This window comes from Rana temporaria, chromosome 3 (genome assembly GCF_905171775.1).
Source record: "Rana temporaria chromosome 3, aRanTem1.1, whole genome shotgun sequence".
NCBI classification, from domain to species: domain Eukaryota; kingdom Metazoa; phylum Chordata; class Amphibia; order Anura; family Ranidae; genus Rana; species Rana temporaria.
The window spans coordinates 423,616,841-423,640,506 of NC_053491.1; the positions used below are offsets into that span (position 1 = coordinate 423,616,841).

At 41.4% G+C, this 23,666-nt stretch overlaps 1 protein-coding gene across 2 annotated transcripts in view; it reads right to left on the reverse strand.

Annotated features, from left to right (window-relative positions):
- Nucleotides 1–22,125, reverse strand: part of PLAT (plasminogen activator, tissue type) — a 48,750-nt gene extending 26,625 nt beyond the window's left edge. The window contains exons 1-2 of one of the 2 annotated variants that reach the window (XM_040346206.1): nucleotides 21,889–22,125; nucleotides 14,792–15,068 (exon numbers count right to left, since the gene is read on the reverse strand). The gene's annotated coding sequence lies outside the window, so the exon portion shown is untranslated. Of the gene's footprint in view, nucleotides 1–14,791; nucleotides 15,183–21,888 lie in introns of those variants that run through there. The other variant, XM_040346207.1, reaches the window with a different exon arrangement.
- Between the last annotated feature and the right edge of the window lie 1,541 nt (nucleotides 22,126–23,666).

Sequence of the window (23,666 nt, forward strand, 5' to 3'; positions counted from 1 at the left end):
GTGTGTGTTGTGTCAGACCAGAAAATATGTGTGGGTGGGAGATTAAATCACGGCAGAGTGAAGGTTTTATGTTTTCCAGCTACACAGCTTACAGTTACACAAGGCTTACAGTAATGGTCCTACTACACTCATACAAATATCAGTATGTTTAGGTTATGGAAGGAGACCAGAGCACTTGGAGTTAACCCACACACACCTCAGGCCCCGTTCACACGGTCGGACAAAACCAATGAGAATGGACCAAGGTTCAGTTTCATCGGTCCAAACCGAAGTTGTGTATAGCCCATCGGTCTGTTTTCCTTCGGTCCAAAATTTTAAAACATGCTTCAAAACCGAACCAATGGACCGCTGCCCGATCGGTCCAAACCGATGGTTAGTACAGAAAAGCATTGGTTCAAAACCCGCGCGTGCTCAGAATCAAGTCGACACATGCTTGGAAGCATTGAAATTTGTTTTATTCAGCACGTCGTGTGTTTTACGTCACCGCGTTCTGACCCGATAGTTTTTTGGAACGATGGTGTGTACACACATCAGGCCACTTCAGCGGTGAACCGATGAAAACGGTCCGTCGGACCATTCTCATCGGTTTTGTCCGACCGTGTGTACGGGGCCTCAGAGGAATATGTAGCACCATGCTCCTTATGTTCCTAGCAGTAATTTAATCCAGAACCTTAGTGCTGCAAAGCAACATTGCTAGTCTTTGTGTTGCATATGTATATATATATATATATATATATGTGATACCTCGGTTCACGAACGCTTCTGTTCATGAACAACTCAGCTTGCGATGAGAAGAGTTCACAAAAAATCTCATAGACTTCATGTACACGGGACATTTTTTACAACCTCTCCTGAGCGATTTAACTCGACAGATAGTAATCCACGTTTAAAACATCAGTTTTGCCACGTTTTCATGCCGCGCTTGCATTTAGAAGGGTTTAAAAAAAAAATAACCAAAATTGAAAAACGCCTGTAATGGAAACATGGCTAAACGCGAGTTACTGCATTTAGAAGCTTTTGGCGCTTGAAATACCTCTAAACTCAGCTTCTGAACCCATATTTTTGCGTTCCAAAAAAAACTCTAAACTCAACTGCCTGGGAACAACTATAAACGACCCTGTGTACATGTACTGATAAGATAACATAGAGGAGAGTTCAGGAGCAGGTAAAAAAAAATGTCCAACTGCTCCTAAACGTCCGTTTAGCAGCAGCAGTGTACATGAGACCTTACACAAACTCCTCTTCGGTTCATGAACAGGAGCCGTGGCCATCTTCCCTGCTCGGACAAGTGGTCGTGACTTCCTGTACGTGATATCATGGTCACAGAGAGACACTGAAAGTGTACTGCGAAGACACTCAGGCCCCGTACACACGAGAGGATCTATCCGCTGGAATTGATCTGCGGATCAGTTCCAGCGGATAGATCCGCTGGTGTGTACATCCCAGCGGATCATTTTCCGCGGATTTTTTTCGGGCCGACCGATTTCCAGCAGATAAAAATTTCTTAGCATGCTAAGAAATCTATCCGCTGGAATCGGCTTCAGCGGATCGATCCGGTGGTCTGTACAGACTCACCGGATCGATCCGTCCGATTCCCTCCCTCGCATGCGTCGTAATGATTCGACGCATGCGTGGGTATCCTTATATGACAGCGTCGCGCACGTCGCCGCGTCATCATCACGGCGACAGCGCGACACGTCATCGTGATGGGATTTCGATCCGATGGTGAGTACACTCCATCGGATCAAAATCCGCGGAAATCCTCTCGTGTGTACCCGGCATTACAGTATTGAGAAGTTTTTTGGCGTGTTTTTTAGCACATACTGTACAGTACTGCACTTTACATCCCTGTGCACACTTGCTGTAAAGCTTTTTTTGTGTGCTTTTTATCACATACTGTACTGTACCGGACACCCAGTATGGCTCCAAAGAAAATTCAGAGCAAGCATGATAGTAAGAAGAAAGTATAGAGCAGTAATGAATGTGACAAGACTGTTCAGAGCAAACACGTTGTCAAAAAGAAAGTGCAGAGCGGTAATGAAGGTGACAAGAAAGTGCAGAGCAGTAATGAAGGTGACAAGAATGTGCAGAGCAGTAATGAAGGTGACAAGAATGTGCAGAGCGGTACTGAAGGTGACAAGAAAGTGCAGAGCAGTAATGAAGGTGACAAGAATGTGCAGAGCGGTACTGAAGGTGACAAGAAAGTGCAGAGCAGTAATGAAGGTGACAAGAAAGTGCAGAGCAGTAATGAAGGTGACAAGAATGTGCAGAGCGGTAATGAAGGTGACAAGAATGTGCAGAGCGGTACTGAAGGTGACAAGAAAGTGCAGAGCAGGAATTGCAAGAATAAGGTTGTGAAAAAAAAAACCTGAATTACATTGAACCCTATGGGAGTCGTGAAACAAAGTAAGTTCATGAACTGAGGTATCGCCGTATATAAAAATACTTACTGTTTGGGTGACTGAAATAAATCTCATCAAGCAGACTTCACTTCCTCCACTACAATAAATCAAATAGAAGGGATGCAATACCCGTAATCTGCTGCAACATAGCTCTTGGCTTCATCTCCTAATAAAAGCAACCATTGACAAGTGCCAAGTCCTGCTGGAAAATAAAATCAGCATCTCCATAAAGCTGGTCAGCAGAGAGAATCATGATGTGCTCTAGAATTTCCTGGGCTGACTTTGGACTTGATAAAACACAGTGGATCAACACCGGCATATGACATGGCTCCTCAAATCATCACTGACTGAGGAAACTTCACACTGGACCTCATGCAACTTTGATTTTGTGCCTCTTCACTCTTCTTCCAGACTCTGGGATCCTAATTTCCAAATGAGATGCAACATTTTTCACAGTCCCTAAAGATTTGAGGAGCCATGTGATCTGCTGGTGTTGGTCCACAGTGTTTTATCAAGTCCAAAGTCAGCACAGCCCTCTAGCAGGAAATTCTAGAGCTCTTCATGCTTCCCTCTGCTGACCAGCTTTATGGAGATGCTGATTACATTTTCCAGCAGGACTTGGCACCTGCCCATACTGCAAAAAGTACCAATACCTGGTTTAATGATCATGGTATCTTTGTGTTTGATTGGCCAGCAAACTCCCCTGATCTACTAAACCCCAGAGAAACTGTGAGGTATTGTCTAGAGGAAGACGAGAGACACCAGAACCAACAATGCAGAATACAGAGGGTAGCGGCGTGCTGACGTCTTTAACCGCATACTGTGTCCCGGAGTGAACGGGTTGTGCTAGCCGGCCGGCTATATATATTCACAAGCGAATTTTATCTACATTTTTGTAAGTGTGATTTAAATTTTTTTACAATAAATTGCTATATGGGTTCACACTATGTCAGCTCTTTTCCTTCTCCATATTGGTTTTAAACTACACTGATCATCGGTCCACTGTGGGAGAAATTTCGGCTCTCGGATATCCTGCCACGCAAGCCCTTGGCTGGGGAGTAAGCCATCTGCCGTCAGAAGATCTCTAGTTGGGATCTTCCCCTCTGGTAAGGGGCAGTGTGATTGAAAGGTGGAGGTGTATTGTCTATCTGTGCACTATTCTGAGGTTGTCTTGCATTGATGTCACTATCTGCTTGAAGGAGAACAATATTTTACTGCTATCAAATATCATCAGATGCACTTTTTTGTTTTTTGTTTTTTTAATAAAACAGACTTATTTCTCACTTTTTCTTTTGGTTTACATTGTATTTGTAAACCATTGGGACTTTTCATCTCACCTATGGGGCAAATCATTTTGTTCCATGTGAATTCATTTTATTTGTACCACATCACACTGTGTCATAGATATTTGAGTGTTCACATTAGTTGCGCAGCTTGTTTTCCATTGTACTAGTTTATTGTGGGTATCTCACATTTTAAGCTGCTAGCATTTTTTATTTTCATTTATCAGACAGCGCAGTATCACCACATTTTTCACTTCTATCAAAGCAACCTGGACTTCCATAACTTCTCAGTAGTGCCACAGGCTGATCGCCTCCGTGCCACGTCACGTTGATGCAGTAATTCATGTAAAAGGAGCCCCGACCAAGTATTGAGTGCATACTATACTGTACATGGACATACTTTTCAGTAATTTTGTGAAAATAGTGCAGCGCTGCGTATCTATAAATCTTATATAAACAAATAATTATACATTCCATTGGAATTATTTGTTTATATAAGATTTATAGATACGCAGCGCTGCACTATTTTCACAAAATTAATATTGCAATAGGTGTGGTGTATCACTATAAGTGTGCAGCAGCTGTGTAGACACTCAGAGGGGTATATTTGATTTCTTTTCCACGTCATTATAGGAGTCATTCATTAGTATTGTGGTGCTGATTGTTTTTCTGAAAATATACTTTTCAGTAAGCCAACATTTCTGTATTTAAAATCCTTTATTTTATTGTTCTTATGTAATATTAAAAAAAAATATGATACAGAATTTGGGGTTTTCAGTAGCTTGGTAAGCCATAATCATCAAAGTAAAAATAAAAAAGAAATGTTTGAAATATATCATTCTGTGTTTAACTCATCTATATAAAATATGAGTTTCCCTTTTTGAATAGAATTACTGAAATAAACTACCTTTTTGATGATATATATATATATTTTTTGCAGCTGTATATATGAAATTAATAAGACTAAGCTTATATAAGAAGAATATATAGACCCAAATAGACCCAAATCCTTTGGTATCCAAATCGAGGTTCCTACATCCCTTGATGTGCTTTCTTGTGGTCTGAAACATACTACTTACCCCTTCCCAATTGGGACCCTAACAAGGTTGATATGCTTCTCCCAGCACCCTCTTCCTTATTGTTGGCCTTGGGAATGCCCATAGACAGTGGTTGTAAATAGATTATGTTATATTGATTTTACTGGTTACCAACCATCCCTCCTGATGAAGTTGAAATGATATTGATGAAATGTGTACAGTTATCACTAAGCTACTCTTTCACCATCGTTGCTATTGTAACATAAATTTGAATAGTATGTATTGAGAGTCCAACCTACTATGTCTGAATTTGCAATAGTAAGCCAATAATAGCTGACAATTTGTCTCATCCAGAATATTTTATTACCGGGAAACGGCAGGCAATGGAAGGGTCATCCTCATAGTTATTTTGTAGTTTTTCCAGTCGCTGAATGATTCATTCTAGACAGACTAGTGAGTAGAGAGGAAAGTATACACATTCATGGCCAATATTCTTTTTCCTGTACACTGCAAAGAGCATCGTCTTTCCTCAGAATGTATTGTTAGCAACAGGCAGTTTAAGGGCTAATTTAGGCTGGATTCACACCTATTCATTTTTAGCGCTTTTTGCATTTTGCAGATTTGCACTAAAGAACGTGTTCCATAGGAAACCATTTTAAATGGACTGTAGTGCAAATCTGCAAAACGCAAAAAGTGCTAAAAATGCATTAGGTGTGAATCCAGTCTAATGCCGCGTACACACGATCATTTTTCAGCATGAAAAAAACTTCCTTTTTCAAAAACATCATTTAAAATGATCGTGTGTGGGCTACACATCATTTTTCAGGTTCTGAAAAACGGGAAAAAAAAAAAACGAACATGCTGCATTTTTAAACGTTGTTTTAAACGATGTCGTTTTTCGGGTTGTAAAAAATTATCGTGTGTGGGCTAAAACTACAAAAAAAACTGCGCATGCTCAGAAGCAAGTTATGAGACGGGAGCGCTCATTCTGGTAAAACTACCATTCATAATGAAGTAAGCACATTCATCACGCTGTAACAGACAAAAAAGCGCGAATCCTCTTTTACCAACACGGAATCAGCTAAAGCAGCCCAAAGGCGAATGGAACTTCCCCTTTATAGTGCCGTCGTACGTGTTGTACGTCACCGCACTTTTCTAGAGCATTTTTTTTAAACGATGGTGTGTAGGCAACATCGTTTTAATGATGAAGTTGGGAAAACGTTGTTTTTTAGACATGCTGAAAAACTACGTTTTTTTTTCATGCTGAAAAATGATCGTGTGTACGCGGCGGCATTACACCAGCTACTGTATATAGGCACTGCTCTGAACAACTTGTCTTTTCTGTCAAGACAAAAAGCTTTGCTTCCTATGAGGGAAGTTTACATGGAACACTAATTACCACATTGCAACATACTGTAAGTGTGTGAATAGAACTTGATTAAATGTCACTTGTGATGTTACAATAAAGTAAAAAAAAAAGAAGGTAAACTTTCCAAAACACAGGGATTGGCGTATTGGCACTGTTTGATTTTAGTGCACATCAGCACCCATGCGCTCAGTGCAACTTGCTGGTGTGAATGAGCTCTTAAAAAACGTAGTTTTAAAAAAATGTCATTTAATATGATCGTGTGTGGGCTTCACATCATTTTTCGGCTTCTGAAAAACGACAATTTTTTTTTCCGAACATGCTGCATTTTTTAACAACGTTTTAAACAATGTCGTTTTTCGGGTTGTAAAAAATGATTGTGTGTGGGCTAAAACAACGTTAAAAACCCGCGCATGCTCAGAAGCAAGTTATGAGACGGGAGCGCTCATTCTGGTAAAACTACCATTCATAATGAAGTAAGCACATTCATCACGCTGTAACAGACAAAAAAGCGCGAATCCTCTTTTACTAACACGGAATCAGCTAAAGCAGCCCCAAGGGTGGCGTCATCCGCATGGAACTTCCCCTTTATAGTGCCGTTGTACGTGTTGTACGTCACCGCGCTTTGCTAGAGCATTTTTAAAAAACGATGGTGTGTGGGCAACGTCGTTTTAATGATGAAGTTGGAAAAACGTTGTTTTTTCTACACGCCGAAAAACGTCGGTTTTTTTTCATGCCGAAAAATGAACGTGTGTACACACCTATGCATTTTTTTAGTGTGTTTTCAGTTTTGCAGAAACACACTACAGTCCATTTAACATGGTTTCCTATGGGTCAAGTTCACATCTGTGCATTTTATGGAAAGGGCCAGGGAATCTTTTCTGGTTTTTGGTTCCATAGACTTCTATGGTTAAAAAATGTGTATTGAAAAACGCAACATGCACCTGGAATATGCAAACTGCAACCTGAGGCCTGATTCACACCTATACATTTTTAGTGCTTTTTGCAGATTTGTACTACAGAACGTGTTTCATAGGAAACCATGTTAAATGGACTGTAGTGCAAATCTGCAAAATGCAAAAAAGCACAAAAAATGCATAGGTGTGAATCAGGCCTTAGTGCTGGTTCAAACCAGTGCATGGTGTGAGATCGCATGTGATTCGCACTGCACTGCAATGCAAATGACAAGCAATGTCGGTGGGATGCGCTTTAAGCCATATATTCGAACCAAACTCGCACATGACCCTTTTTTTGGTCTGCAATGGCTCTTAATGCACTGACTCCAGCCTCAGTCCACTCCTTGTGAAAGTCCCCAACACTTTTGAATGGCCTTTTCCTGACAATCCTCTTCAGGCTGCTGTTATCCCTGCTGCTTGGGCACCTTTTTCTTCCACACTTTTCCCTTCCACATAACTTTCTATTACCTTTTGAGGCTTTCACTTCTTATGGAGGGTGTCAATGATTGTTTTCTGCACAACTGTCAGGTCAGCAGTCTTTCCCATGATTGTGATTCCTACTGAACCAGACTGAGAGACCATTTAAAGGCTCATGAACCCTTTGCAGGTGTTATGGCTTAATTAGCTGATTAGAGTGGGACACTTTGGGCTAAATTCACATACCTTTACACCTGCGCCGCGTATCAGAGATACGCTACGCCGCCGTAACTTTTCCGGCTTTGGTTCGAATCCTGAAAGCTTGCTCGCCGAAAGTTACGGCGGCGTAGTGTAATTCTGGCGGCGGAATTCAAATCTACATATCTTGGTCCAAGGCCCACATGTTAAATCCATCGTACCTAAGCTTGATTGCCCAATAGCCATTTTCGCATAATGCTATATAGATTCCATATGCTAAGAGTTGACTGTTGTGGTTTGGGTGTGGAGCCAATCTCTGTGGATCATCAGATGACTCATAGGCTTATGCTGCGAAGTGGAGAAAAACATTGCTTGGGGCCCAGTCTGACCCTCCAGATTACCAGAGAATACTCCACTTGGCTCAGTGCCTGACATGCTTGGAAGAAACATGAAGGGACTATGTTTTTTTCATCATTCCTCAACATCTTATGTACAACCATGCCTCACACACTCTGTGCTTTTTGTTTATATTGAATGCAGCCAATTCCCAGTAGACACTGTATAGGAGATCTAGCCGGATTGGTTTTGTCATCAATTGATAAATTGTGGAAGTATTTTTGGCTGTTTATTCCAAGCCCTTCATGACCAGACAATATTTCACAATCACACTAATTAGTGCTGGCTTAGCTTTGTATAACCTTTAAACAACCTCCTGTTTCTGAATCAATGTGACATTATAAAGAACTTTTTGCAGCATTATAATAAAAGCAGCCTTGTTTTGGGGAATTTGGGAATTTCCGTTTTTTTTTTAATTGTCTTTATTAAGTGTTTTTACACAGAAAGACAGTATGGTAAAGAAAAATGTAACACAGTTGCAGAGTCACCAAAGGGCAACTGTAGTGTCCCACGGACAACAAACTTTGTACACTTGTAGAGAAAGAGTGGGGTCCAGATAACTTAGGGCTGGCACCGGGTCCCCAAAGTCCCGGAGACAGGTCGAGTATAAGCCGAGAGGGGGCATTTTCAGCACAAAAAAATTTGCTGAAAAACTCGGCTTATACTCAGGGCCGGATTCCAGACAAGGCCAACAAGGCCAGGCCTCGGGGTGGCAGTGGGTGCAGGGGCGGCACTGCGGCTGAGAGGAGAGGACACTTTCACTTTCATTTCCGGAGTTCCCCCCTGTCATGTCACGGATGGTGAGAGGAGAGAAAACCAAGGGAAGAGGAAGTGAGATGGCTCTCAATGTAATTTTCGGCAGCAGCAAAATCCCCCCCCGGTTCTCAATGTAATTTTGTCAGACCCACCAATGCTCAATGTCACCCCCCTGCTTCTCAATTTTCAGCAGCAGCACCCCCCCGCCTCTCAATGTCATATTCGGCAGCAAACCCCCCCCCCCCCCCTCCTTCTTTGTGTGTTGCCGAAAAAGTCCCCGGATAATGTCCCCCCTGTACTGCGCAGGCAGGGGGCGGCATTGAAGGACCCGGCCTTGGGGCGGCAAAGGGAGTAAATCCGGGCCTGCTTATACTTGAGTATATACTGTATATATTCATTAAAAAATATAAAATGTGCATCTTATATTGATGGTACAGTTTCTACTTTTGGAAGTATTTTTTTCCTATATCTTGTTATTTTAACATTTTTGGACCACAAATCATTTTTGTATGTACTTTACATTGTGGAAGATCTGCAATCTTTTGCTTAACTTCTGTATTCTCTTTTGTGAAAATACTTTAATAAAAAATATTGTTAACCATAAAATATAAAATGTGTAACTACAAATTTCTACCATCAGCCTGCCCTGATCCCATCACAGTCAGTAGAAGAGGAAATGGCAGTACTTTGAGCCAGTCAGCCTCATCTGTATTACTTATTACAGTATTACTTAGCACTGTCATTCTTCCTGAAACTGTTTACAGGACGGGAGAGCAGAGGGATGACCTCATCTGTGGGCTGCTGCTCTTCCTGGTCCTTTCAAATGGCTCAGATGGACTGGTAACCAAGGTATCATACAGTAGATTATTGCAGTAGAGAAAGGTGAGGTCACTGACCCAGCTATGCTGTCTAGCAGAGGTATCTAGATAACAAGACTGGCTCGAAAGAATTACATTTTTTTTAGTAAGTAACACAGTCCAACTGTGTATCTGCCTGGAAACCAGCTTTTCCTTCTGTTCTCCTATAGCAGTGGTTCTCAACCCTCTAGTGCCGTGACCCCTTGATAAAATTTCCCAAGTTGTGGGGACCCCTAACAGTAAAATTATTTTTGTAGCGTGGGTTGTCAGCACCCAAGGCATGACAAGTAATTTGTGCCTAAACCACAGACATTTAGCGCTCCCTGTGTCCTTTTAATGGCAACTATAATCACACTCACTGTGTCTCCGACTTTGTGGTGTCTCGCAGCAGTGACACCAATGCCGAAATCAGGAGATGGGGTCTCCTCCAGCCCCTCCCACTTCACATTCCTCACCAGTCAGCTGACCTCTAGTCTCTGCCCCAGCCATGCTGTGAACTAAATGGGTGCCTGCAAAGAGGCTGAGTGGGCGGCCGCGGGCTCCAGGGACAGCCTTGCTGGGTAGCCGCAAAAAGGCTGGGAGAGTGGTGCGGGCTTCAGGAATAGCCAAGGATTCTGTGACCCCTGGCAAATTATCATTTGACCCCTGAGGGGGTCCCGACCCCCAGGTTGAGAACCACTGCCCTATAGTGTATTTTTTTTTCAAAAATTTAGTGGAAAGCAGGAAGAGAAATATGGTTTTATTATTTATTTTTTTATTTTAAGAGTGACACATTTTAAGTTTTTATACTATAGGTAGGTGGTATTTGTTGAAGTATCGCTATAGGACCCTGTGCAATCAAAGTGTATTCTCCTACTAACCCCTCTATCTATAGATCTATTGTGGTTGGACTAGGATTCCAAAGCAGCTTACTGGATGGCTAACTGACATCCATTCAAAAGTAGCCCAACAACCATGACCAATATATAGCTCTTAAGGCTAAAGTCTTTCTTCTACACACAAGAAACTATAACATTGGCACAAATGTGGAACCTGAGAAATATGTCTGTCGCGTTGAGTCATGGATCCTTATGACAACTGCTTCTGCATGTTCACAAAGAGCCAAGACAAAACCTCAATTACAGGGAATGCAAGTTGTTTTAAGCCACAGGCTGAAGCAGATGTATATGGCGATAATCATTCATTCCTCTAACAAGCTTTTATTTTTGGTTGCTCAGACAGTTGGCACATGCCAAGTTGGCTGTAAGCAAATGCTACACAAGTGATTTTCAGACTGGACAGGGACTCGCCGTCCAGTGTTAATTTTAGTCAACTAAATGAATACTATTTTAGTCGACTAAAACTAAAACAATTGAGATGACTAAAATACGACTAAAACTAAAATGGCATTTTAGTCAAAAGACTAAAATGGGACTAAAACTAAAATGCCATTTCAGTCAAAAGACTAATGCCGCGTACACACGATAATTTTTCGTGTTGTAAAAAATGACGTTTTTTAGCGTTTAGAAAAAATGACGTTTTTTTCAACTTCATCATTAAAACTATGTTGCCCACAAACAATAGTGAAAAAAAAAATACTCTAGCAAAGCGCAGTGACGTACAACACGTACGACGGCACTATAAAGGGGAAGTTCCATGCGGATGACGCCACCCTTGGGGCTGCTTTTGCTGATTCCGTGTTAGTAAAAGACGATTCGCTCTTTTCTGTCTGTTACAGCGTGATGAATGTGCTTACTCCATTACGAATGGTAGTTTTACCAGAACAAGCGTTCCCGTCTCATAACTTGCTTCTGAGCATGCGCAGGTTTTTCACGACGTTAAAGCCCACACGCGATCATTTTTTACAACTCGAAAAACGACATAGTTTAAAACGTTGTTAAAAAATAGAGCATGTTCGAATTTTTTTTTTGTCGTTTTTCAGAACCTAAAAAATGCTCTGAAGCCCACACACGATCATTTTAAATGTCATTTTTAAAAAACAAAGTTTTTTACAACCCGAAAAATGATCGTGTGTACGTGGCATAAGACTAAAACTAAATAGAAATTTGACTTCAACATTAACACTGATCTATAGTGCATGTTCATACCTCAATACCATAAATAATAACATATGATATTTTTCACTCCAGCAGTATATCATGATTTTGGAAATTGTAGAGAAATGTTAACTAATGCATTACAATTTGATTCGATTTTAGACGACTAAAATGTACTGGAGTATTTAGTCCACTAAATACGACTACAACAATTGCAGAAGACCAACATGGGACTAAAACTAAAATGCCATTTTGGTCCTAAGACTAAAACTAAATCAAAATTTGCTGCAAAAATAACACTGTCCATCATGACAAATGATCTTCATGTACTTCTACCATGCTGGATTGTGATAGTACATGGTAAAGTATGCCTACAGACACATTATTAAAGGTGTCTTGTTATTAGTAAAATATGGGGCCCCCTTTGCTGATCTCCTTATAAAAATGGCAGTTGCCTGATTGTCATGACAATCATTTGGTTTCCAAAAGAATATTCAGATGATAAGTTCTGACCCTGCTCATGCTTGTTCTGTGCCAATGACAAGAATGTACTGAAGCCCAATTAATAATTAAGAAAAGGTTCAGTTCACTTAATCCTGGCTGATGATAAAACATCCTTTTTGAAAAACTAGCCCATGTAACTATTAATTAGAGCTGCACAATTTTGTCGGCTCAGAATAAAGATCACAATTCCCACGGGAGTAACATCATCTTTCACATCATCCAAAAAAATTGGGCTAACTTAACTGTTTATTTTTAATTTTTAATTCATTAAAGTGTATTTTTTCTAAAACAATTGTGTTTGAAAGACCACTGCGCAAATACAGTGGGACATACAATATTGCAACAACCACCATTTTATTCTCTAAGGTCTCTGCTAAAATAAATATAAATATATATATATATATAATGTTTGGGGGTTCTGAGTAATTTTCTAGCAATAAATATCGATTTTAACTTGTAAGCAGCAGGTGCCAGAGAAAGGTTTAGACTTAAAGGGCCGGATTCAGAGAGATCGGCGTATCTTTAGAGCGGCGTAGCGCATCTGATATGCGCTACGCCGATGCAACATAGAGAGGCTCGTACTGTATTCACAAAGCACTTGCTCCCTTTCTTGCGCCGGCGTAACGAAAAATGGCCGGCGTAAGCCCGCCTAATTCAAAGTAGCAAGGCAGTGGGCGTGTTGTATTAAAATGAATCGTGACCCCATGTAAATGCATGGCCGTACGAACGCCGCATGCGCGCGCATGCTCAGAATCACGTCGCAAATACTCCCTAAGATACGACAGCTCAATGCGTATGACGTGAACGTAACTTACGTCCAGCCCCATTCACGTACGACTTATGTAAACGACGTAAAATCCGACGGCAGTTCCGACATCCATACCCTAAACGACTTAGACCAGCTATTTGGTGGTTTAACTTTACACTGGAAAAACGCCTTACGTAAACGACGTAGATTACAGCGACGGGCGCAAGTACGTTCGTGAATCAGTAATGCCGCTGTCACTACTCCTCTCAGTCTTGTAACAGAGACAACAGGCACAGGGAGCCCCCAATCCCTGCAATAAACCATTGTGCCCAGGGCAGCCATCCCTCCTGCCCAGCCCTTGTCCTGGCCCTGCTCACAGAGACCAGATGAATTTTGATCCATCTATAGCCATTCCCACAGAAATCGATCTAATGATGAACTTTTGTTGAACGGGATGTTTGAAATTTTTTATTTGGTTAGGGGCTGCAGCACTGATCAATACATTCTGACAGTGGAGTAGTCCCTGCTGTCAGAATGTGATAACACCAAAGTGAGGATTCCTCCATCCACCTGGCTTGTGCCGAAGGGGGAATCACTTTGTTGTTTTTTTGGTCAGCCTACTGGCTGTTTGAGAAAAAAAAGAACAGTCCATCTATGTCCTGCCTTACACATTCATTAGAATAACAATATATAGATTACAAAATGCTAGTTGGTGGCACCTCTGTTTTGTGTGACAACAACATGACATACACTTTGTATACACATAGGAAGTCACTGCAATGATCCTGTACCGATCACCTACAGTCAGGAGGTCACTGGGCATTCTGCATAAACAAAACAACATAAATGTCTAATTTTACCCAGGACTGAAACCATTGGACTGCTGTCAAGCAACACAGACAGTTACATAGTTACATAGTAGGTGAGGTTGAAAAAAGACACAAGTCCATCAAGTCCAACCTATGTGTGTGATTATATGTCAGCATTACATTGTATATCCCTGCATGTTGTGGTCGTTCAGGTGCTTATCTAATAGTTTATTAAAACCATTGATGCTCCCGGCTGAGACCACCGCCTGTGGAAGGGAATTCCACATCCTTGCCGCTCTTACAGTAAAGAACCCTCTACGTAGTTTAAGGTTAAACCTCTTTTCTTCTAATTCTAATGAGTGGCCATGTGTCTTGTTAAATTCCCTTAGGCCAAAAAGTTTTATCCCTAGTGTGAGGTCACCAGTATGGTATTTGTAAATTTAAATTGTATCCCCTCTCATGTGTCTCTTCTCCACAGAGAATAAGTTCAGTGCTCGCAACCTTTCCTCATAACTAATATCCTCCATACCCTTTATTAGCTTTGTTGCCCTTCTTTGTACTTTCTCCATTTTCAGTACATCCCTCCTGAGGACTGGTGCCCAGAGCTAGACAGCATACTCCAGGTTGCGGCCGGACCAGAGTCTTGTAGAGTGGGAGAATTATTGTTTTATCTCTGGAGTTAATCCCCTTTTTAAAGTGGAGGTTCATCCAAAAACCTTTTTTTGGATGAACCTCCACCTGTCAATCAAGTAGGAACGCCCAGTCCCGCAGCCCATACCCGGAAGTGGCGGAGAAGATGCATCTCTAAAACGGTAAGTACTGCTTCGATTGTAAAAAAAACACCCGATTCCCCTTGACAAAACGAGCCTCAATCTAATGTTAAAAAAAAAAATTCGGGTGAACTCCCGCTTTAATGCATGCCAATATTCTGTTTACAATTGTATGATATTCTGTTTACAAGTTTACAATTGTATGACTGCAGGCCGGTGTTCTATGTGTTATAAAATATAATGCATGTCCAGATACCTTCAGTCTTGTTGTAGTTCTCCTGGAGTTTCTTGGTTGATGTCTCGCTGTTCTCCTGGAGTTTCTCAGTTGATGTCTCGCTGTTCTCCTGGAGTTTCTCAGTTGATGTCTCGCTGTTCTCCTGGAGTTTCTCAGTTGATGTCTCGCTGTTCTCTTGGAGTTTCTTGGTTGATGTCTCGCTGTTCTCCTAGAGTTTCTCAGTTGATGTCTCGCTGTTGTTCTCCTGGAGTTTCTCCGTTAAAGTTTCGCTGCTGTTCTCCTGGTAGACTTGAAGCAGCTGCATAGAGATGAGAGAGAAACATAACTGAACAGTTAGTCAGCAGAGTGAAAGACAAGAGGGAGAAAGAAGGGGAGACGTGTAGGGGGAGGAGAGAACAAGGGCTGCAGGACCACAACATAAACTGAAAGGAAAAGAGGACAAAACCATCAGGAGGAAGTTCTAGAGACACTCCGGAGTGAGGGAGAATGAGCATACAAAGCAAATAAGGGAAGCAATCAATCACAAAAGTCATAGTGAGAGGCAGCAAAGGAAGTAATTCACAAGAATGTCAATAAAAAGTTACAAAATAAAAAGAAATAACATATAATATTTGATAAACAGAAAAAAACACTTAATACATCTGTCAACATTTTAAAATAATGATCACAGATACATATGGTGGCGATGCATGCTTCGATTGTATTATCAAATCGATGGATTATTAGATCAAAACTATCAAATCGACATAACTTCCTTTTATGCCCTGTACACACGATCGTTTTTCCCGTCGGAATAAACTCAGACGGGTTTTTCCGACGGAATTCCGCTCAAGCTGTCTTGCATACACACCGTCACACCAAATTACAGCCTTCGGCCCCTTTCACACAGGCATTTTGTTTATTTAATCAGTTCAGTCACGTTTTTTTAAAGAAAAATGTATTGAGCTAGATTCACGTACCCTTTACGTTGGCGTATCTTTTGATACGCCGCGTAAGTTGAAAGATGCGCCGTCGTATCTATGCGCGCTATTCAGGGAACTAGATACGCCTGAATTCCTGCTTCATCCGACCGACGTAAGTCTTAGTACGCCGTCGTATCTAGAGTGCATATTTACGCTGGCCGCTAGGGGCGCTTCCGTAGATTTACGAGTAGAATATGTAAATGAGCTAGATACGCCGATTCACGAACGTACTTGTGCCCGCTACGCCGTTTACGTAAGGCTTACATCCGGCGTAACGTTACCCCTGCTATATGAGGCACAGCCAATGTTAAGGTATGGACGTCGGAACAGCCGTCGGGTTTTACGTCGTTTACGCAAGTCGTACGTGAATGGGGCTGTGCGAAGGTTACGTTCACGTCAAAAGCACTGAGCCGACGTATCTTACGGAGTATTTGCAACGTGATTCTGAGCATGTGCGCGCATGCGCCATTCGTTCGGGAAGTCATTTACATGGGGTCACGGCTAATTTGTATACAACACGCCCACTACCTTCCACATTTGAATTAGGCGGGCTTACGCCGGCACATTTACACTACGCCGGCGCAACGTACGGCGCAAGATCTTTCAGAATACTGTTCTGGGCTCCCTGTTTTACGTCGGCGTAGCGCATATGAGATGCGCTACGCCGGCCAAAAGATGCGCTGAGCTACCTGAATCTAGCTCATTCAGTTTACATAATTTTTTACATCAGTTTTTTTTTACATCCACTACCAATGCAAAAACAGACCACTTGTTTGTTTACATCCGTTTTTCTTCCGTTCTGTTTTTTAAACTGAAGAAAAATGTGTTTTTGTCTGTGCCACTTGTTGGAGAGATTTCCATCACTTCCAGTGCTGTACATTTCCCAATAGGGATACAGACAGCAGTAAAAACCTGACACAGGCTCTGACCTTCCACAACCCCATCTAAAAGCAAATAAAAACTTTTAATTTTTTTTGAGGAAAAAGTACATTTCTTGATCCATTAGCATGTAAAAATATAAATGGGACATACACATAGGCATAGAAAATGCTGCTATTACAGGCACACAACATATTTTATTTTTAGGTCTATAGATGCAGTTCTATGTTAGTCTATTTGGCCATATTAGGCGTTTTTATCAGTATTTTAAGAGAAATGTTTAGAGGCAAAAAAACACACACCAAAACTGGATTTAGAGAGGCCTCTACAAGCATAACTTAGGTGTATAAACATGCATAAATGCGCAGCGCATGTATGAATGTAAATTCATTTCAATGACCAGATTCTTTGGCCAGTAAATGGGTATACATATGTGCAGGCCCGGACTGGCCACAGGGCATACGCCTGGTGGGCCGCGGCGGCCCGCGGGCCGGTTGCGGCCCGCGAACGGCCCTCGGCGGCCCGCATGCCACATCTCCCCAGGGGTGTACCAAGGGGTTGCCGGTCTATATTCAAGATAAAGCCAAACAGAAACATGGAGTCTGATATCCATCCATCCAGTCCCTCCTGCCTCTGAGTGAGTACTGTAAACTGATGTAGGGGTGCCCTTCATTCCCTTCTCTCTCTTTACCTTTCTTTCTTTCTCTCTCCCTATTATCTATCTATCTTCCTTCCCTTCTTTCTTTCTATCTTTGTCTATCTATTTATCTTTATCTATCTATCTTCCTTCCCTTCTTTCTTTCTATCTTTGTCTATCTATTTATCTTTATCTATCTATCTTCCTTCCCTTCTTTCTTTCTTTCTATCTGTATCTATCTTCCTTCCCTTCTTTCTTTCTATCTGTATCTATCTTTCTTTCTTTATCTATCTTCCTTTCTATCTATCTTTCTATCTATCTTCCTCCCCTTCTTTCTTTCTATCTTTATCTATCTTTCTTTATCTATCTATCTATCTATCTATCTATCTATCTATCTATCTATCTATCTATCTATCTATCTATCTATCTATCTATCTATCTTTATTTCTCTCTCTATCTATCTATCTTCCTTCCCTTCTTTCTTTCTTTATCTATCTATCTATCTATCTATCTATCTATCTATCTATCTATCTATCTATCTATCTATCTATCTATCTATCTATATATCTATCTATCTATCTATCTATCTATCTATCTCTCTCTCTGTCTATCTATATTTCTTTATCTCACCCCACATCCCATCACTAACCCCTGCCACGTTTTTCCCAGTCCGGGCCTGCATATGTGACATTAGAGGCATTTTCTTTGCTAAGCTCTGGCAAAAAAAATGTAACATAAATGCCTATGCCTGTGTGCATGAAGCCTTAAACTGTGCTCTCTAGGACTAGAAAACTTGTTGTTCTGACTTGTGTTCTGGCTGCCAGCTTCCAGCACGGTTGTTTATGTGATGAACCCCCCCCCCCCCCCCCCCCCCCCACAGGGCAGCTGATACCAGTTATCTCACCCAGCCACAAGGTTATCTATCATGGCAGCTCCCAGCTCCCTCATATAAACAGAGACCGCAATGAAGGAACTGACTCCTGACCTCAGACCGATCTGAGCCTTATTACCGATCTGAGAAGAATCTGCTGCTGAAAGAAGAGGCCCAGAGCCAGAAATATAGGGGCCTTCTCCTAATGTCCATTCACACTTCTGCGACTTGTCATGCAACTTTGGACTTCAGAGTCCTCCATGTTTTCCAATGCTAACCATTCATATATGTGCGACTTAAAGTTGCAGCAACTTCAAAGTAGTTCATGCACTACTTTGGTCCAACTTTCATGTAACTTGAGGGCCATAGACTTCAATTTTAACCCTCAAAAGTTGCGTGACAGTCATACCTGAAAGTCGTATCTGAATGTTACACAATGCAACAGTTGTGCAACTTTGGAGTGGTACAAGTGTGAATGGAGCCTAATGGCCTGTACACACGGGATTGCAGATGCAGCTTCTTTCAGGCGCTTTACACACACTTTTTTTTAATGCTAAAGCGCCTGAAAAACGCCCAAATGCGAAAGGCGTCTTATAGTTTGAAGCTGAACAATGAGTAAGATATTTATTATCTGTTTCTTGTATGCGTTTACAGTCTTGTCTTTTAACTTTTCCAAATAAATAAAATATTAATTATATTTAGTTTGCGTGCAAAAAAATTAGCTTTAGTGTATTTTTTTATAAAAATATAGGGCTAGATTCAGAAAGAATTTACGCCGGCGTATCTATTGATACGCCGCGTAAATTCAAAGCTGCGCCAACGTATTCAGAAAGCAAGATACACCGAAATTAGGCTAAGATCCGACTGACATAAGTCTCTTACTCCATCGTATATTAGTTGCATATTTACTCTGGCCGCTAGGTGGCGCTGCCGTCGATTTCAGCGTAGAATATGCAAATGTGCTGGATACGCCGATTCAGAAACGTACGTGCGCCCGGCGGATTTTTTTACGTCTTTTGCGTAAGGCTTTTTCCGGCGTAACGTTACTCCTGCTATATGAGGCATAGCCAATGTTAAGTATGGACGTCGTTCCCTCGTCGATTTTTGAAAATGTTATGTCGTTTGCGTAAGTCGTTAGTGAATAGGGCTTTGCGTAAATTACGTTCACGTCGAAAGCATTGACTATTTGCGACGTGATTAGAAGCATGCGCACTGGGATACGTTCACGGCCGGCACATGCGCCGTTCGTGAGAAACGTCATTTACGTGGGGTCATGTTTTATATACATAAAACACGCCCCCACCTCTTGACAATTTGAATTTGGTGTGCTTACGCCGGCAGATTTACGCTACGCCGCCGCAACTTACGGAGCAAGTGCTTTGTGAATACTGCACTTGCCTCTGTAAATTGCGGCGGCGTAGCGTAAATAACATACGCTACGCCCGCACAAACTTACGTGCCCCTACCTGAATCTAGCCCATAGATTTGAAAAACATTTGCCCAAATATCACATGACAAAATTTCTCAGCCACCAATTTTTTTATTCTACAGATTCAGTGCTTTCAGAAAATATAGAATGCTTTGGGGATTTAGGTATTTTTTAGGCACATTTTAACACGTTTTGAGGAAAAAAATGCTTTTTTACAATTTTTTCTGGGTGCAAACATGATACTATGGGGGTTATTTACAAAAGGCAAATCCACTTTGCACTACAAGTGCAAACTACAAGTGCAAAGTACACTTGAAATTGCACTGAATGTGCACTTGGAAGTGCAGTCGCTGTAAATCTGAGGGTTAGATCTGAAATGAGGGGAAGCTCTGCTGATTTTATTATCCAATCATGTGCAAGCTAAAATGCTTTTTTTTTTTTTCTTGCATGTCCCCCTCAGATCTACAGCGACTGCACTTCCAAGTGCACTTCCAGTGCAATTTCAAGTGTACTTTGCACTTGTAGGGCCAGATTCACATAGAGATACGACGGTGTATCTCCTGATACACCGTCGTATCTCTGACTTAGGCCAGTCGTATCTATGCGACTGATTCATATAATCAGTTACGCATAGATATGCCTAAGATCCGACCGGTGTAACTGTGTTACACCGTCGGATCTTAACTGCAATTTAAAAATGGCCACGGGGGGCGTTCTCGCTGATTTACACTGAGAAATATGTAAATCAGCGAGATACGCCAATTCACGAACGTACGCGGACCCGACGCAGTGTTGTTACGACGTTTACGCAGCGGTTTTCCCGGCGTATACTTACCCCTGCTTCTATGAGGCGCAGCCAATGTTAAGTATAGCCGTCGTTCCCGCGTCAATTTTTTTTTTACGTCGTTTGTGTAAGTCGGTCGCGAATACGGATGGCCGTAATTGACGTTAACACCGAAAACAAGCAACGTCATTTGGAGCATGCGCACTGGGAAATTTCGCAGGCGGCGCATGCGCAGTTAAATCGGCGCGGGGACGCGCCTGATTTAAATTGTACACTCCCCCTAGCAGCGGAATTTGAATTCCGCCGGGGGAGTTACAATCCGCCGGCGCAAGTTTGGAGGTAAGTGCTTTGTGAATACTGCACTAGCCTCGCAAAATTGCACCGGCGGATCGTAAATCACATAGATTACGCGGATCTAAAGATCCGCTAATCTATGTGAATCTAGCCCGTAGTTTGCACTTGTAATGCAAAGTGGACTTGCCTTTAGTAAATAACCCCCTAAGGCTCTTTTCAAATGGCCAGTCAGAAGGTGACAATAAATGAGATACGCTGAAAACTTCATCCCATACACTGTTATACAGAGCAGAAAAGTACAAACATATAAATGAGATCTATACATCACACATTGTATGCTATACACTGATATACAGAACAGAAAAGTCCTATTATATAAATGAGATGTATACACCGCACACTGTGCCCTATATACTGATATACAGAGGAGAAAAGTCCTATTATATAAATGAGATGTATACACTGCACACTGCGTCCTATACACTGATATACAGAGGAGAAAGTCCTATTATATAAATGAGATGTATACATCGCACACTGCGTCCTATACACTGATTTACAGAACAGAAAAGTCCTATTATATAAATGAGATGTATACACCGCACACTGTGCCCTATACACTGATATACAGAGGAGAAAAGTCTATTATATAAATGAGATGTATACACCGCACACTGCGTCCTATACACTGATATACAGAGGAGAAAAGTCTATTATATAAATGAGATGTATACACCGCACACTGCTTCCTATACACTGATTTACAGAACAGAAAAGTCCTATTATATAAATGAGATGTATACACCGCACACTGTGCCCTATACACTGATATACAGAGGAGAAAAGTCTATTATATATATGAGATGTATACACCGCACACTGCGTCCTATACACTGATACAGGAAACAGAAAAGTCCTATTATATAAATGAGATGTATACACCGCACACTGTGCCCTATACACTGATATACAGAGGAGAAAGGTCCTATTATATAAATGAGATATATATACCGCACACTGTGCCCTATACACTGATATACAGAGGAGAAAGGTCCTATTATATAAATGAGATATATATACCGCACACTGTGTCCTATATACTGATATACAGAGGAGAAAAGTCCCAGTGAAAAGTACAATAAAGTACTTTTTCTTCTTTTTTGGCACACAACCCAATGATTAGATAAGTCCAGCCTGAGGTTGACCAGCAGCCATTCATTAGAACTAGGAATGCATCTTGTAATGAGAGAGATGTCACTTACCTCTGCACAGCATCTGCCTGTGTAATGTACCGAATTCCACATTGCAGCGCTCTTTATAAAGCTGCTGATATGGGGGCAGTGGTCATGTCTTGAGTCAGCTTTCATTTACATCATCACTCTCCACCCTCACCGTGGTCACTTTAATGAGATCAGAACTCTGCGGTGACCCTTCACTGAAGTTATTATTATTTCAGTCCTCCCCTGCTGGTCGCTGTTGCTTTTTTTCTGAATAACCGGAAAGCTGGTATTGAGGGGAACAGGAAAAATTGCAGAATCAAACCTGCTTGGCGTAGAGAGGAAGAGAAGGCAGTTGGCAGGGCTGGAGTATTGTAAAAGGCGGTGTTGAAACAGGAAAAGAGAAAATTGATTTCTATAGATGTTGAAGAATGCAGAGTGCAGAGAAATCAGGAGTACAATTCAGGGCTTCTGCAAGCGGGCAGTCCCTGAGGACCCATTCACACTTTGCTTTCCTGTGCGTTGCGTTAACGCATGTTGTGTGTTACAGTGCGTGTAGGCAGCACAAGGATTGACAAAACAGTGGACATGTGCATTTATTCCAACAAAGTGCACAGTAATGTTCTACTATGTGTTGTGGTACACTGAAATGCTGTGGTGCAAGCAGCGCCAGGACAATGGGTGGGCAGAAGAAGCTGCCCTGGGCACAGCGTGTATTGTAGAAATGGGGGCGCCACAGGTTCTTTCTACTATAACGCTGACAGGAGTAGTGACAGTGGCATCAATACTTCTGTCAGCACGATAAGCTTTAACTTTATAATGTAATATTATAAAGTGTCATAAATCTTTTTAAATATGTGGTTTTAATAATATACATACCGTATTGATCGGTGTATAACACGCACAGGTGTATAACACGCACCCTAACTTTAAGAGGGAAGTTTAAGGATAGAAAACTTTCCACAGCCCCCTGCGTATAACACGCAGACACAGTTTACCTTCTATTTTCAGGGTAAAAAAGTGAGTGTTATACGCCAATAAATACAGTATTTATGGTCAAAATGGAAAATTATTAATACATTTTTTAATTGAATTTCAATAATTTTTAGCCTCCTCCTGAATGATCTTGAAATTTGTAAACTTAAAGTGGTTGCAAACCCCCCATTTCTACATATTGGTAAGCCTATAATAAGGCTTACCAATATGTACTGAAAATATCTCCCAAACGTGCAAAATAAATGGAGATATTTTCCTTGTAGTGCACGGTAAATCTAAAGGACATTGAATAGGAAAATTGTATGTAGCGCTACCCCCGCAAGGGCCGCTGTAATATACAGGTTTTCTGTCCCACACCAGTGATGGCTCACCCTCACCTGGATCCAAGTAACACCAAAACACTGTTTAAACTTAGCTGGGATTTATTAGAACTAGCAATACATCCTGAAAAGAGATAAATTGATTAACAGAATACCAATATTAAATGCAATGATATAATACAACTGCTCAGTACATTAAAACAGGATTGGTGTTGGTTCACTTTAACCGCCAGTGGGAGACCTTGCCTGAAATGCACTGAACTAGTGGTGAACGAAACTGTACAATACAATACAAAAATAACGTTCAACAATAACCCAAAAGTGATGTTACTGACTATAAGATTATATCTAGGTCTTGTAGGTTCTAACACACACAGAGTCTGCCAGCGTTGGGGCCCTTTAAATCCTGTGTTTGAGTACTCAGACTTTTGTGAAGTAATATTTGTAATCCACAGAATGGAAAGGGGTATCTTCACAAAAGTGTCACAGGGTAACAAAGATTAACAG